This window comes from Pongo abelii, chromosome 19 (assembly GCF_028885655.2).
Source record: "Pongo abelii isolate AG06213 chromosome 19, NHGRI_mPonAbe1-v2.0_pri, whole genome shotgun sequence".
NCBI classification, from domain to species: domain Eukaryota; kingdom Metazoa; phylum Chordata; class Mammalia; order Primates; family Hominidae; genus Pongo; species Pongo abelii.
In genome coordinates this window covers 67,231,868-67,249,153 of record NC_072004.2, presented here as the reverse complement: position 1 = coordinate 67,249,153, position 17,286 = coordinate 67,231,868, and the positions used below count along the sequence as shown (strand labels likewise).

The following is a 17,286-nucleotide window of genomic DNA, read 5'->3' as shown; positions in this document are numbered from 1 at the left end:
TATATTTTTAGTAGAGATGGGGGTTTCTCCGTGTTGATCAGGCTGGTCTCAAACTCCCAACCTCAGGTGATCCGCCTGCCTCGGCCTCCCAAAGTGCTGGGATTACAAGTGTGAGCCACCGTGCCCTGCCAAAATAATAATTTCTAAGCATAATTATTCTAATATAATTGTAATCAATTTTGTATTTGCTTTTTGTCCACTTAGTAGATTATAAACAGCCTTTTCATTGTGGCAAAGTTTACATGTTTCTGGGTTTTTTGGTTTGTTTGTCTGTTTTGAGACAGAGTCTTGCTTTGTTGCCCAGGCTGAAGTGTAGTGGTGCAATCTCGGCTCACTGCAACCTCTGCCTCCTGGGTTCAAGCAATTCTTGTACTTTGGTCTCCCAAGAAGCTGGGATTACAGGCATGCACCACCACATCTGGCTAACTTTTATATTTTTAGTAGAGACAGGATTGCGCCATGTTGGCCAAGCTGGTCTTGAACTCCTGACCTCAAGCAATCTGCCCGCCTCTGCCTCTCAAAGTGTTGAGATTACAAGCATGAGGCAAAGTGCATGGCCATTTCTAGTTTTTGTTTGTTTTTGTTTTTGTTTTTGTTTTGAGACGGAGTCTCACTCAGTCGCCCAGGCTGGAGTGCAGTGGTGCGATCTCGGCTCACTGCAAGCTCTGCCTCCTGGGTTCATGCCATTCTCCATGTTGTTTCCCAGAGGGATTGCAATAATTTGGAATACTACCAGCAATATGCAACAAGAACAGGCTCACCAGCGCCCCACAATCTCTTGGGAATCATCTCCCCTCTCTACACAAATTTGCTATTTGTTTTGTTTTGTTTTGTTTTGTTTTTTGAGATGGTATCTCATTCTTTCACCCAGGCTGGAGTGCAGTGGTGCAATCTCGGCTCACTGCAACCTCCATCTCCTGGGTTCAAGCGATTCTCCTGCCTCAGCCTCCTGAGTAGCTGGGATTACAGATACCCGCCACCACATCAGGCTAATTTTTTTGTATTTTTAGTAGAGACAGGGTTTCACCATGTTGGCCAGCCTGGTCTCAAACTCCTGACCTCAAATGATCCGCCCACCTCGGCCTCCCAAAGTGCCGGGATTATAGGCATGAGCCACCACACCCGGCCCAAACTTGCTAATTCTAGACAACTTTTATACCCTATGGCCAATGTCTTTGATACGACTGCACCCTTCCACCTCTCTCTATTCCTTTCTAAAACCAAATTTGGTGGTGGGGAGCCCTTTAACTATGGAAGCTACCTATAAATAATATAATTATAAGCTTTTATGTGGGGATAGTTCTCTGGGCTTTTCAAAGAATTTCATATACATGCTCCCATTGAATGCTTACAATGAGAGGGAGGGCAGAATTGTTAAGTCAGCCAAGGATTGCCACTTGTTTCTTTCTCTTTCTGAAGAGGGCTGCCACTTATAGGCAAGACCCTTTATGGTGACACCAGAGCAGGGGGAGGAAGAGATGTGCTCAGGACAGATAAAACCTGGGTCTTGTGAGTCAATTGTTCCCAGTGAACAGGCACATTCTTGGCAAAGTTCAGGGGAACTAAGGTACTTGAAATCTTGACCTTGGACTGCTTCCTTCCTTGAAGGTAAACGGCTAGCTCCACTCCCCTAGCCCTCCGCAACGGCTCCTATGTACCAAGCCCTCAAGAAGGAGTGGCTCTGTTTACCTAAAGGTTAATGTTAACTTGGGGAGAGAAAACTGACCCTGAATTTGACCTCTGGAAGTGCGGGTTCTCTTTGCCCATTTTTGAGTCCTTGCCTGAGTGGTAAGAACAAGTCATGGCTCCTTCTATGTGTCTGCCTCAAAGAGTAGGCCAGGTGCAGTGGCTCATGCCTGTAATCCCAACATTTTGGGAGGCCAAGGTGAGAGGATTGCTTGAGTCCAGGAGTTCAAAACCAGCCTGGGCAAGAAAGTGAGACCCCATCTCTATTAAAAAAAATTAGCTGAGTGTAGTGCTGCATGCCTGTAGTCCCAGCTACTCAGGAGGCTGAGGTAGGAGGATTGCTTGAGCCTAAGAGTTTGAGGCAGCAGTGAGCCACGGCTGCACCACTGCACTCCAGCCTGGATGACAGAGACCCTGTCTCAAAAAAAGAAAAGAAAGGCCGGGCACAGTGGCTCACGCCTGTAATCCCAGCACTTTGGGAGGCCAAGGTGGGTGGATCAACTGAGGTCGGGAGTTCAAGACCAGCCTGACCAACATGGAGAAACCCCATCTCTACTAAAAATACAGAAAATTAGCCAGGCATGGTGGCGCATGCCTGTAATCCCACCTCCTCAGGAGGCTGAGGCAGGAGAATTGCTTGAACCTGGGAGGCAGAGGTTGCGGTGAGCCGAGATCGTGCCATTGTACTCCAGCCTGGACGACAAGAGCGAAACTCTGTCTCAAAAAAAAAAAAAAGGAAAAGAAAAGAAAAAAAAGGTCAAATTATGTTTGCTCTTGCATGAGAGGGCCTCAAGCATATAGAGTAAAAAATTGAGCCCATGCACTTTTAGATGAACTGTTTCACCATGGAATTATTGCCTGCATTTCCTCGTATTCTAGGCTGCCTATGACATAAGAGCCATCTTGGATGGTACCCGAGACAGGTGCAAGATGGCAAACAGTACTTGCAATGTGACTACTTTTGCTTTGTCTTTGGCCTCCTTGCTTTCATTTCCCCCAAGCTTCTCTCCCTGTTTAATCTCCAAGGCTGAATCCTGTCTCTCCAAAGATCCTGAAAGAGAGTATCTCCTTCAAAGTTTGCCTACTGGGGACATGCATGCTGAATCTAGCTTGCAGAAATGTCTACTTCTGGGGCACAGTAGCTCATGCCTATAATCCTAACACTTCGGGAGGCCAAGGTAAGGGAATCACCTGGGCCCAGGAGATTGAGGCTGCAGTGAGCTGTGATCATGCCACTGCACTCCAGCTGGGCAACAGTGAGACCCTGTCTCAAAAAACAATCAAACAAACAAAAAAACCTATGTGTATATATAGTATGTGTATATATATAGTACATATATATGCATATATAGTATGTGTATATATATATATATATATATATATATATATATAGTATGTGTGTGTATATATATATAGTTGCCAACAACTAGAAAATGCAGATTTCCGTTTCTTTTGGAGAGGTCTCTATTCCTTCATGCCAGCAATCAACCAGAGCTCAGTAATGCCTCCTGTAGACATTTTCCAGTCTGCCCCAATGCCCAACACTCCTTTTTTTCTCCCTGACACAGGAGCCAAGTGACAGTTATCCTTATGCTATTATTTTTCTTTTTTTTTTTTTTTTTTTGAGATAGAGTCTGACTCGTCACACAGGCTGGACTGCAGTGGCATGATCTCGGCTCACTGCAACCTCTGCTTCCTGGGTTCAAGCGATTCTGTTGCCTCAGCCTCCCGAGTAGCTGGGATTACAGGTGCCTGTCACCATGCCTGGCTAAGTTTTGTATTTTCAGTAGAGAACAGAGTTTTATCATATTGGTCAGGCTGGTCTCGAACTCCTGACCTCAGGTGATCCACCCACCTTGGCCACTCAAAGTGCTGGGATTACCAAAGCACGTGAGCCATCACGCCCAGCCTATTTTTCTTATAGTAGCACTGAGACATCTCTTTTTTAGAGACATGGTCTTGCTATGTTGCCCAGGCTGGTCTCAAATGCCTGGCCTCAAGAGATCCTCCTGCCTCAACCTTGGAAGTAGCTGGGATTACAACCATGAGCCACTGTGCCCAGCTCAAGAGAGGTGACATTTTCTTAAAAGCAGCCCACTTCTTTCATTTAAGCTATATGCCTGACCCTATAGACATCTGAATTTATACCAGTTCTGCTCTAGTATCTCTGGCCTCCAAGCAGTTTCAAGTGAAAACAAAAGCTACTTCCACCAGGGCTGAGCAGAAAGCTTTTTTTTTTTTTTTTTTTTTTTGAGACAGAGTCTTGCTCTGTCACCCAAGCTGGAGTGCAGTGGCACGATCCCGGCTCACTGCAACCTCCACCTCCCGGGTTCCAGCTATCCTCCTGCCTCAGCCTCCCAAATAGCTGGGATTATAGGCACCTGTCACCATGCCGGCCTAATTATTTTTGCATTTTTAGTAGAGACGGGGTTTTGCCATGTTGTCCAGGCTGGTCTCAAATTCCTGAACTCAGGTGATCCGCCCACCTCGGCCTCCCAAAGTGTTGGGATTACAGGCGTGAGCCACCATGCCCAGCCAGAAAGCATTTTAATTCCCTGGTTTTCAGAATAAGAATTAAATTTGACCCAGGTGAAGCTGGGACCCCTGCCCCCACTCAGACTTTTCAGATGTGGACTTCATTTGGTTCTACAAGACTTCTCTTACCAGTCTTAGCAACCACTCCCTGCTCACCTGGTAGTTCCCACCTACTGTCCTGCTTAAGAATGTTGTTGGTGCCAACACCAAAAGCAGTCTTGTAGCCTTGAGGAATAAAAGGAGGAAAGGCAAAAGACATGGCCTAAGGAGAATACGAAAGAGTGAGGGGAGCTGCTGGTGGCATCCTGAAATATACATACATCATGGTGTAAGGGCCTCTGCCGTCAGCTATAGGTGACTAAGCCACTTATTAAGAGGCAGCTGCAGTGTAGTAGCTAAGAACTCAGATTTGGAAGTCTGTCTGTCTGGATTTAAATCCCAGTTCTGCCACTTCCTCGTTGTCTGAACTCAGGCAGTTTATTTAACCTCCTGCCTTAGTTTCCTCATCTGTAAAGTGGCTTCTCCCAGTTATGGAGATGAAATGAGTTTACTCATTTGACTTCATGCAACACAAAGTTCTCAGAACAGTGCCTGGCACATAGTAGGTACCCACAAAGTGCTCTCTACCATTACCAGCTGTGTAACCCTGGACTGTGAACTTCCTGATGGAAGAGGCTGTGTCTCTGCATTCTCAGCTCCTAGCAGTGTCTAGAAGAGATACTAAAAATGAGATGTTCATATGCTCCTTGAATTAATGGGCTGGAAGAATGAATAAATGCATGAACTAATTAAGCTTCTCCAAGGTTCATTTTCCTTAGCTATATAATAGAAGTGTTGTTGTGAGCACTAGGTAAGTAACATTTGTTATTTACGTTGTTAAATCGTCAACCTCAGGTCCTTCTCATATAGCTGGCACTTAAAATGCTTGTTTCATTCACTTACAATAACTCACTTACCAAGTAGCAGCCATTACACTAAAGCATTTATAAACATAATGTCTCATCCTCATAATAACCTATCATAGATACTCTTTCCTCTATTACAGATGAGAAGACTGAGACAGACAGACTAAGGTAAGAGGCACAGCTGGGGTTGGAAGACATGTCCATCTGACCCCACAGCCTGTCTCTCATGCTCCCCTCACTGCCTTTTCCTCTCTGTTGGCCATCCATAAATAGTGTGACCATAAAGTAAAGTAACTGATCTCCTAACTCCCAAAAGCAATCTTAGTGACTTTAGTTCCTTAAGAATCAGTTGGGGACAGGCACGATGGCTTATGCCTGTAATCTCAGCACTTTGAGAGGCCAAGATGGGCAGAGTACTTGAGCCCAGGGGTTTGACACCAGCCTGGACAACACGATGAAACCCCATGTCTACCAATAAATAAATAAATAAATAAGCCAGGTGTGGTGGCGTGTGCCTGCAGTCCCAGCTACTCAGGAGGCTGAGGTGGGAGGATCACTTCAGCCCGGGAGGCTGAGGTTGCAGCGAGTAGAGATCACATGACTGCACTCCAGCCTGGGAGACAGAACTAGACCTTGTCTCAAAAAGAAAAAGAAAAAGGAAAAAAAATCAGCTGGTCCCACATCATTTTCCTTAAAGTCAACTGCTTCTAAATTCCCATCTCCAACAGGGGCTTGGATCTCTCCAGATTTGCCATAACCTGGTAACAGCTGTATTGTTTCTACTTGTATTTATTTTCACTCTCTTTCCCTTCTTTTCTCCAATGTCCACATTGTACGAGGGCTCCTATTAAGGGTGTAATTGGAATATTTTCTAAGCTTCTATGGAATTCCTGAATGTTAGAACTGGGAGGAATCTTTTTAAAGGAGGTTTTGAACTCCCTGCCCTCCACCAGTCTGTGCTACGTGAGGGGACTTGTACCTAGCCAGAGAGCAAGAAATCAGAAGCACCACCAAAACCCCAGCTTCCTGGTCCCCAACTTATCTTCCCATTATGCTGGGTTAGTGGACAGGCAAAGTGGACTAAGTGCTTTAGAGAGTTTTAAAAAGACTAAGGCCGGGTGCGGTGGCTCACGCCTGTAATTCCAGCACTTTAGGAGGCTGAGGCAGGCGGGTCACTTGAGGTCAGGAGTTGGAGACCAAGTTGGCAAACATGGTGAAACCCCGTCTCTACTAAAAATACAAAAATTAGCTGGGCATGGTGGCAGGTGCCTGTAATCCCAGCTACTTGGTAGGCTGGGGCAGGAGAATCGCTTGAACCTGGGAGGTGGATGTTGCAGTGAGCCGAGATCGCACCACTGCACTCCAGCCTGGGTGACAGAGGGAGACACTGTCTCAAAAAAAAAAAAAAAAAGACTAAGCTGTACTACCAATGTAACAAACAGAGTAAATAGCAAAATAGCATCTTCGATTTTTCTTAATGACACAAGAAAGAGCATTGTGTCATTAAGGGAGGGTATTAGTTCACCTTTCCAAGTAGGATAGTTAAGACACTGAAAAAATTCTCATGTTTCCTTCCATTTTAGTATAGGGTTTGATCTTGAGATCTTCCAAGCCAGAGGCTGTCAACAAGATCCTGGTTAGACAGCATGAAAATGTCCTACATTGGCCACCAGGGGGAGGGAATGAGCACTGGGACGGGTCCACTGGGACGGGTCCATTGCTGGTTATTTGGAAAAAACTCAGAGGAGGGTCCCTGTCTCATTTCCACTTCTGAAGGACTATACCTGTTGACTACTCTCCTCTCCCCTGGAGGTGTTGCAGAGGGTGGAAAATGTTTAGTGCTTTCTTTTATCTTTCTTTCTTTCCTTTTTTTTTTTTTTTTTTTTAGACGGAGTTTCAAAAAAACTCCAGCCTGTTGCCCAGGCTGGAGTGCAATGGCACGATCTCAGCTCACCGCAACCTCTGCCTCCTGGATTCAAGTGATTCTCCCGCCTCAGCTTCCCAAGTAGCTGGGACTACAGGCATGCACCACCACGCCTGGCTAATTTTGTATTTTTAGTAGACACGGGGTTTCTCCATGTTGGTCAGGCTGGTCTCAAACTCCCAAGCTCAGGTGATCAGCCCACCTCAGCCTCCCAAAGTGCTGGGATTACAAGCATGAGCCACCGCGCCTGGCGGTTCAGTGATTTCTTTTGCAAAACTGAATGAACACGGGCATCCTATAAATGATAGAAAACAGTAATTTGGTGCTTGACTAAGAGAACCATGGGAGAACATATTCAAGTTGTAGCCAAGTTTTTTCATCTCTGACCTTTACCACCTGGACTTTTTTTCTAGTCTATAGGAATATATAGAGCACTGAAAGTTTCGCCTATTGTGTCTGTCTGTGAAGTCCCTCTCTTTCACCAGATAATAGGTTTTCCTTCACGTACCTCCTTTTCATCTTTTGGTTCTCATTTCCCTACTGGAAGCATCCCTCTGAAGGCCTCCAGTGGCTAGTTCTTGGAAAATGTCAAATTGGATGGGGGAAGAAAAGATGTAGAGGTAAGACCTCTGAATCTTGCTTTCAGCTTTGCCCCTCCAACTCAGTATGTCATAAAAATCCAAGCAATTATTTCCTCTCCCACTCCCTATCTTCTCTATAATTACAGGACCACTAGGAGGATAAAAGCTTCACATCTAGGAAAGTGCTTTGAGCTTTGATTCAGACAGGATAAAATAAGATTTTTTTGTGGTCTTTTGACTTTTCGTTTTAGTCACCCTTTGAATTTCAGCCCGGGGCCTGAAAGGGTCCTAAGCAAAATATAGACTAACAAGGGAGGGATGGGGCACCCAATTGCTCAAGGGCTTTGCCAGTAAGAAGTGTTGAGAATGACAAGTCACATGTAGTGGGAACAATAAGAATCTTGCTTAGATACCATCTTTTATTCTGCTAGAAACTGAGAAATTCTGCAAGATTGGAAGATGCAATATTCAGATCAGGCTCACACCTAGTCATTTTCTCCACAATATTCAGGGCATTGCTAACAAAGACAGATGGATCTGGATCCAAATCCCAGCTCTACTAGTTTCTAGAATGTGTGACCATGGGTGAATAACTTAGCCTCTCTGTACCTCAGCTTCTGTATAAGTAAAATGGGGATAATAATATTCATTTTATGGAGTTGTTTTAAAGATTAAATGAGTTAATATTTCTAATACCCTTAAAGCAGTGCTTGGTTCAAAATAAAGGCTATATTGTAAAATGAAAATATAAGCCAGGCGTGGTGACTCATGCCTGTAATTCCAGCACTTTGGGAAGCCAAAGTGGGAGGATCACTTGAGCTCAGGAGTTCGAGACCAGCCTGGGCAATAAAGTGAGACCCCCCCCCCCACCTCCATCTCTTAAAACAAACAAAAAAGAAAATATAATAATAAGATTGGCATAAATATTAAATTATTTTTGGAGTGCCTCGCACATACTGGTGCTTTAAAAACGTTAGCTCCCTTCCCACTTCATCCCCCAATGTGATATTTTTCCTAGAGTTCAAATCCCAAAGGAGAAGTTTCTGCAAAGCCAAAAGAGTATTCTTTCAGGAGGGGTGAGAAATAACAACTGGAAATGAAAGAACACCAGGCTGGAAGGCGGTAGGGGCATCAGCAGAGGACTATGCCGGCCATGAAAAATGGGAAGTGTCTTGCTGGAAGGTTTCTCCAGACAAAGGAAGAACAGTGATGAAGAAAATGACCCAATGATGGGGATGAAGAGGATGAAGAGAGTTGTGTCAGTCCCAGGGATCACTGGTGTCTAAGGGACAGCTCCTTGGTGGACTGTGGTTTAGGAAATCGGGGGAGGGCGGGAAATGAACGTTAATAAGAGGGACTGAGAAGGGGGGAGCCCCGGAGCCGAGGGACCGTGAGGGTGAGTGCCTGGCGCCGTGGAATGCCACCAGGGAGGGCAGCGGGGTACCCTGGGGACCTGGGTCCCGTGTGGGTTTAAGGAGACGTGTCTAGCCAGGTTTTCAGGGGACAGGCACCAGGAGGCTGCGGTCTGGAGCCAGCACCGGGCTTTGGGGCGCTCTTACCCGCGATTCCTACTCCCCCGTCTCGCCCCGCTGGGCTGCTAGTCCAGCTTGCAACCACACCTGCCGGCCCCCTCCTCGAAGGATGAAGGAGTAACGCTCCCATTGGCTGCCCGACAGCCCCAACCCCAACCCGCGCTCGCCCTAACTTTGGGTCCGCCTGGCCCTCATATTTGCATACGGGGCCTTCTAAGCCTTCGATTGGCCCCTGCAGTAGCTGCCATTCCCCCTCCCTCCCGAATCCAATTAACCGCCCTGGCGCTAGGGGAGGGGCGCGCCCACAGTTGTGCCGGGAGACGCGGAGGACGCGCGCACCGCGCACCCGGGCGCCAGGGGCTGGACCTCCGCTCGCTCCCGCAGCCCTACCCGTGCCCAGCGACTCGAGCCGCAGCCCCAGCCCACCCGCGCCGGTGCCGTCGGGCGCCGTGCGCGGGCGCTGCCGGAACGTCTGGCTCCAGAGGTCCAGCTGCGTGGGGCTGCGGTGAGGGAGGGGGGCACCTTGAATTTAGGCCTTCGGGAGAGGGCAAACCTGAAGCAGGAGGCACTGTGGGAAAACATTTGTTGGAGACTTAAATCAGCATCTCAGGCATATTAGTGCCTGTGTCACCTTGGGCAGGCCACGTTATCTCTGTGAGGCTTAGCTTCTTCAACAGGAAAATGGGCGTTGCAAACCTGTAATGACCGCTCAGGCGTATTGAATCCTGACCTCACCTCCAGAGTGTGGGGTGTCATGGCCTCCAGTGAACTGATCAGTAAGAGAGGGCCGCCTAGACCGACTGAAGAGTCAGTGAGACTTAAGGGGTTAGGGGTCTGGGCTTCTCTGAGCAACCATTTGGTCTCAGGTGGAGAATCTGTAGTAGTGACTGGATTCAAATCATTGTACACGGCCGGGCGCGGTGGCTCACGCCTGTAATCCCAGCATTTTGGGAGGCCTAGGTGGGTGGATCGCTTGAGCTCAGGAGTTCAAGACCAGCTGGACAACATGGCGAAACCCCCTCTCTACTAAAAATACAAAAATTAACCGAGCGCGGTGCGCATGCCTGTGGTCCCAGCTATCGGGAGGCTGAGGCGGGAGGATCGCTTGAACACAGGAGGCAGAGGTTGCATTAAGCTGAGATCGCGCCACTGCACTCCAGCCTGGGCAACAGAGGGGAACTCTGTCTCAAATAAATAAATAAACATTGTTCATTTGGGCCTGAGTTGGTAACCTAGGTTCCTCCCAACACAGATCCCCTTCACCTGCTGACGTGCACAGGCAGAACACCAGAGGCAAGGGTGTAGCTTAGCCTCAAGCCGACCCTGGAAGCCTACTACGTGGTGCTTACAGTCACCCCGAAGTGAACAGAAGGCCCAAGGTGGAACCAGTGGCCCATCTGCTGCTCTTCCAGAAACCTCTCTGCCATCCAGTCAGCCCTCTTCCCTTTTCCCCCCGCAGGTGGCCCCGTGCTGTGGTGCCCCTCCCCCACAGGCCCTAAGGGGCCAAGTGACCATTATTAACTGGTCACCCAGCAGATGCTTCCCTAAGACCAACTGTCCCAGCTGTTCCCCTCCCCCATCCCACTGTTTTCTTTCTCCAGCGTCCTACCAATCTGCTCTGCCCAGCTCCTGTTTGGTCTCCAGTCCCTCAGGAGTGATATTGTGATGGAAATGAGGGAGAGGATACAGGAGAGAGCAGCAAAGATTTACGGCTTTCAGAGAGTTTCCATTAAAATCCCTGACAACTGGTTATTTATGAGAGGTTGCAATGGGAGCTTATAGGCCAGAGCCTGGCACTACTGTCCTTTCAGGGCTGATGTCAGGAGCAAACACAGGGTGAACACGGTGAACAGTGGAGCTGCCCTCACTGTAGAGCAAAGCAAGCTTCAACCCAAGTGACAGCCAAGAAAGCAGAGAATATCAGTGATTTGTGTCTGGCAAACCCTAAACAGACAAATCCACACGGTAAACACTGAGGGACTTACTGGGCCTGGGCATGAAAAACTGAAGCAGAATGATGGAGGGTCCTAATTGTCAAAAAATTTGGACCATGTCCTAGGAGCTCTCAGAGGCAAGAGTATGTGGAAAAATCCAGGTCCAACCCTGTTGTTTTCACTGTTGTTTTGTTCCTAAGGCACCCACCTGACTAAATAGATAAATAGTAAAACAACAGTAAAACCCCCATAAGGTTGTTTGCTCTGCACTTCACACAGCCTTTTCTCAGTTTGGGGTTCTTCCTTTGAGTAGTTAATGAAACAAAGAAAGATCCTGCTTCTGCTCCCTGAACCAAGGTCCCTCCTAGAAGCCCATTCTTCCCGTGCCAGTCAAAATATTTTTTTTTTTTTTTTTTTTGAGACGGAGTCTTGCTCTGTCACCCAGGCTGGAGTGCAGTGGCACGATCTCGGCTCACTGCAACCTCTGCCTCCTGGGTTCAAGCAATTCTCCCGCCTCAGCCTCCTGAGTAGCTGGAATTACAGACGCCCGCCACTATGCCCGGCTAATTTTTGTATTTTTAGTAGAGACGGGGTTTCGCCATGTTGGCCAGGCTGGTCTCAAACTCCTGACTTCATGATCCGCCCACCTCGGCATCCCAAAGTGGTGGGATTACAGGCATGAGCCACTGCATCCGGCCAAAATAATTTTATTTTGTTTTTTTTGAGATGGAGTCTTGCTCTGTCGCCCAGGCTGGAGTACAGTGGCACGGTCATAACTCACTGAAGCCTCAAACTCCTGGGCTCAAGCAGTCCTCCTGAGTAGCTAGGATTACAGGCTCCTACCACCATGCCTGGCTAATTAAAAAAAAAAAAAATTTTGTAGAGACGGGATCTTGTTTTGTTGCATCTCAAAATGTTGGGATCACAGGTATGAGCCACCGTGCCCAGCCAAAATAAAGTCTTGATATGTGTACCAGGAATGAGGTAAGGAGTGGGAATGAGGCAAGGATGCTTAGGTAAAATTTTGCATACCCCAGATTTTTTTTGCGTTAAGTCTGCAATGCATGAGAGAATGTTGTAGAAGTGTGTATAATCACAGAATTGGGCTTCTATTAAATCAGAAGCGTTCTTAGAGACCTCCATGGCATTTGTCCTGTTTTCAGATGAGGAAACTGAGGCCCAGAAAAGTGAGATGGCTTTGCTCAAGGCTTGCAGTGGGGTCATAGAGTCCATTACCCCTTCCTCCACACACTCTGCTAGTAGTGAAATAGAAATAGCAATAGAAACTGCTGCCAAGCAACTCTTCTGAATCCTCTCCATTTTGATGTGTAACTGTATCTGATGGGGCTGAAAGAGCCCCTGGACAAGGGACTGCCCACCCATAAGCAGTAGAGCTCCCAGGTTTCTGGGGTTTTTTGTTTTTGTTTCTGTTTTTTCAAGGTGGAGTCTCGCCCTGTCACCCAGGCTGGAGTGCAGTGGCACAATCTCGGCTCACTGCAACCTCTGCCTCCCAGGTTCAAACGATTCTCCTGCCTCAGCCTCCTCAGCCTCCTGAGTAGCTGGGACTACAGGCACCCGCCATCACGCCTGGCTAATTTTTGTGTTTTTAGTAGAGACGGGGTTTCGCCATGTTGGCCAGGCTGATTTTGAACTCTTGACCTCAGGTGATCCACCCGCCTCAACCTCCCAAAGTGCTAGAATTATAGGCGTGAGCCACTGCACCCAGATAATTTTTTTGTATTTTTAGTAGAGATGGGGGTTTTGCCACGTAGGCCAGGCTGGTCTCTTACTCCTGAGTTCAGGTGATCTGCCCGCCTCAGCCTGCCAAAGTGCTGGGATTACAGGCAGGTTTTTGTTTTTATTTTGCCTTTCTTCTTCATCCTCCTCTACCTTCTGGGAAAACAAACTTCCCTGTTCATAGATGTTGTTTTTTTTTTTTTTTCTTTTTGCCCTGTAAGGAAACAACATGGCTGTTTTTAAAGCATCCTTGTCTTGGTGTAGATGGCCCTCAGACAAGTTCCACAGAAAGTGCCCTGATTAGCTGGGCGCAGTGGTTCATGCCTGTAATCCCAGCACTTTGGGAGGCTGAGGGGGGCGGATTACTTGAGGGTCAGGAGTTTGAGACCAGCTTGGCCAACATGGTGAAACCTCATCTCTACTAAAAAAACAAAAATTAGCCTGGCATGGTGGCAGGCGCCTGTTAATCCCAGGTACTCAGGGGGCTGAGGCAGGAGAATCACCTGAACCCGGGAGGCAGAGGTTGGCAGTGAGCCAAGATCTTGCCACTGCACTCCAGGCTGGATGACAGAGCGAGACTCCGTCTCAAAAAAAAAAAATTATTTGGGCACTGTGGCTCATGTCTGTAATCCCAGCACTTTGGGAGGTCAAGGAGAGCAGATTGCTTGAGTCCAGGAGTTCAAGACCAGCCTGGGCAATATGGAGAAACCCCGTCTCTACTAAAAATACAAAACTCAGCTGGGTGTGGTGGTGCACACCTGGAGCCCCAGCTATTTGGAGGCTAATGGAGGAGGATTGCTTGAGTCTGGGATTGCTTGAGTCTTGGCTGCAGTGAGCCAAGATCATGCCACTGCACTCCAGCCTGGGCGACAGAATGAGACCATGGATCAAAAAAATAAAATTGGGCCCGGTGCAGTGGCTCACACCTATAAGCGCAGCACTTTGGGAAGCCAAGGCAGGCGGATCACTTGAGGTCGGGAGTTCAAGACCAGCCTGGCCAACATGGTGAAACTCATCTCTACTAAATATACCAAAATTAGCCAGGTGTGATGGCGGGCACCTGTAATCCCAGCTACTTGGGAGGCTGAGGCAAGACAATCACCTGAATCCAAGAGGCAGAGGTTGCAGTGAGCCAAGATGGTGCCATTGCACTCCAGCCTGGGCAACAAGAACGAAACTCCGTCTCAAAAAAAAAAAAATTTTTTTTAAATAAACAGCTTAAATATTCAATTGTTAGAAAATGGTGAAGTAAAGTATGGTATAATCAATTATATTATAGCAAAAAAGAAACTAACATATATGAAGTTTCATTGCACCGAGGAAGTTTTTTACTTAATAAAAGTAGTAAGTGAAAAAAAATATAAAGGCTATGACTATGTCAAACATGTATTACATGTTAAAAAAAACTGGAAAAAAAAGAGAATTTTCTTAATAAAGATAAAACCAAGACTCTCATATAGATATAAAAACGAACACATGTTAAGGATTTTACAGTTGACCCTTGAACCATGCAGGGGTTAGGAGCATCAACCCCCTAGGCAGTTGAAAATCGGCAGATAACTTTTTTCCTTTTTTGGCAGACCTGGTGAACCAGAAGTTTTGGGTTGTTTTTTGGTTTGTTTGTTTTGTTTTGTTTTTGTTTTTGTTTTTGTTTTTGTTTTTGAGATGAAGTCTTACTATGATGCCCAGGGTAGTCTCTAACTCGTGGGTTTAAGTGATCCTCCCACCTCAGCCTCCCAAGTAGCTAGGATTAAAAGTGCGCACCACAGTACCCAGCTCTCCCAGTACTACTTTTGTTTGTTTTGGTTTTTTTGGGGTTTTTTTTTTTTTTTTTTTTTTGAGATGGAGCCTCACTCTGTCGCCCAGGTTGGAGTGCAGTGGCGTCATCTCAGCTCACTGCAAACTTCGCTCCCCAGCTTCAAACCATTTTCCTGCCTCAGCCTCCAGAGTAGCTGGGATTACAGGCATGCACCACCTTGCCCAGCGAATTTTGAATTTTTAGTAGAGACGGTGTTTCTCCATGTTGGTCAGGCTGGTCTTGAACTCCCGACCTCAGGTGATCCACCCACCTTGGCCTCCCAAAGTGCTGGGATTACAGGCGTGAGCCACTGCGCCCAGCCTCCTCCACTCTTGATATGTGATCAATCTCTAGCCTGCCTTTGGCAAGAATCCTGTTAAGTTGGTTTAGCAAGAATCCCCCCCCAACTCTTGATGTCTCCTCTTAATAATTTTCCATCCATGGATTTTCCTCACTCTGCTCCTTGACTATAAATCCCATTTGTCCTTATTGTATTTGGAGTTGAGCACACTCTCTTTTGCCTGTTGTAATGTCCCTAATGCAACAGTCCTGAATGAAGTCCTCCTTACTATTTCAACAGGCTTCAGAATGATTTTTTCTTTAACATCTTTCCTATGAAGCCTTCCTTCTTGACCCTAGGAAAAATTGATTCTGTGCTGTCTTAGCACTGTGTAATAATTCCTTTTCTAAAGCCAATATCTTGGCCGGGTGCAGTGGCTCACGCCTGTAATCCCAGCATCTTGGGAGGCTGAGGCAGGCAGACTACCTGAGGCCAGGAGTTCGAGACCCACCTAGCTAACATGGCGAAACCCCATCTCTACTAAAAAATATAAAAATTAGCTGGACATGATGATGTGCGCCTGTAATCCCCGCTACTCAGGAGGCTGAGGCAGGGAGAATTGCTTGAACCCGGGAGGTAGAGGTTGCAGTGAGTAAGCTGAGATCACACCACTGGACTCCAGCCTGGGCAACAGAGTGAGACTACATCTCAAAAAAATAAATAAATAAAACCAATATCTTGTATTATAGTCATTTATGTTTGTCTTCCCTTATAGCTTGCTGAGTTCTTCATTAAAAACATAATGAGGATAGTGGTTAAGAATGGGGCCAGGCGAGGTGGCTCACACCTGTATCCTAGCACTTTGGGAGGCCGAAGCAGAAGGATCACCTGAGGCCAGGAGTTCGAGACCCACCTGGCCAACATAATATGAGACCCCATCTCTAGAAAAAATAAAAAATTAGCCAGCTACGCCGGGTGCAGTGGCTCACGCCTGTAATCCCAGCACTTTGGGAGGCTGAGGTGGGCGGATCACGAGGTCAGGAGTTCGAGACCAGCCTGACCAACATGGTGAAACCCCGTCTCTACTAAAAATACAAAAATTATCTGGGCCTGGTGGTGTGCACCTGTAATCCCAGCTACTCGGGAGGCCGAGACAGGTTAATTGCTTGAACCTGGGAGGCGGAGGTTGCAGGAGCCGAGATCACACCATTGCACTCCAGCCTGGGCAACAGAATAAGACTCTGTCTCAAAAAAAAAAAAATTAGCCCATTACAATGGTGCGTGCCTATAGTCCCAGCTACTCAGGAGGCTGAGGTAGGAGCATTGCCTGGGCCCCAGAAGTTGAGGCTGTAGTGAGCGGTGATCATGACACTGAACTCCAGCCTGGTGACAGAGTGAAATCCTGTTGTTACTGGAAAGGAGTCCTGATCCAGACCCCAATGGAGGGTTCTTAGATCTCCAGCAAGAAAGAATTCAAGGTGAATCCATAGAGTGAGAGCAAGTTTATAAGGGAAGTAAAGGAATAAAAGAATGGCTACTCCATAGGCAGAGCAGCCTGGTGGGCTGCTGGTTGGGTATTTTTATGGTTATTTCTTTCTTTCTTTTTTTTTTTTTTGAGATGGCATTTCACTCTTTTGCCCAGGCTGGAGTGCAGTGGCACAATCTTGGCTCACCGCAACCTCCACCGCCCCCCACCCACCCAGTTCAAGTGATTCTCCTGCCTCAGCCTCTCAGGTAGCTGGGATTACAGGCACCGCCACCATGCCCGGATAATTTTTGTATTTTTAGTGGAGACAGGGTTTCACCATGTTGGCCAGGCTGGTCTCAAACTCCTGACCTCAGGTGATCCACCCGTCACAGCCTCCCAAAGTGCTGGGATTACAGGTGTGAGTCACTGAGCCCAGCCTCTTTTTTTTTTTTTTTTTTTTTTTCGAGATGGATTCTCGCTCTGTCGCCCAGGCTAGAGTGCAGTGGCGTGATCTCGGCTCACTGCAACCTCCGCCTCCTGGGTTGAAGCGATTCTGGTGCCTCAGCCTCCTGAGTAACTGGGACTTCAGGCACGTGCCACCACATCCAGCTAATTTTTTGTGTTTTTAGTAGAGACAGCGTTTCACCGTGTTAGCCAGGATGGTCTCGATCTCCTGACCTTGTGATCCTCCCACCTTGGCCTCCAAAAGTGCTGGGATAACAGGCGTAAGCCACTACGGCCAGCCAGTTATTTCTTGATCAAATAAACTAAACAAGCGGTGGATAATTCATGAGTTATGCTAAACAAGGGGTGGATAATTCATGAGTTTTCTAGGAAAGGGTGGGAAATTCCTGGAACTGAGAGTTCTTCCCCTTTATAGACCACATAGGGTAACATCCTGACATT

The 17,286-nt window shown here is 47.2% G+C and overlaps 1 protein-coding gene across 2 annotated transcripts in view; it reads right to left on the bottom strand.

Moving 5' to 3' along the window:
* The window catches only part of TTLL6 (tubulin tyrosine ligase like 6), a 58,139-nt gene extending 48,754 nt beyond the window's left edge, over positions 1-9,385 (bottom strand). For both annotated transcript variants that reach the window (XM_054546344.2, XM_054546345.2), the window contains exon 1: positions 9,191-9,385. The gene's annotated coding sequence lies outside the window, so the exon portion shown is untranslated. The remainder of the gene's footprint in view (positions 1-9,190) is intronic.
* Positions 9,386-17,286: the final 7,901 nt, after the last annotated feature.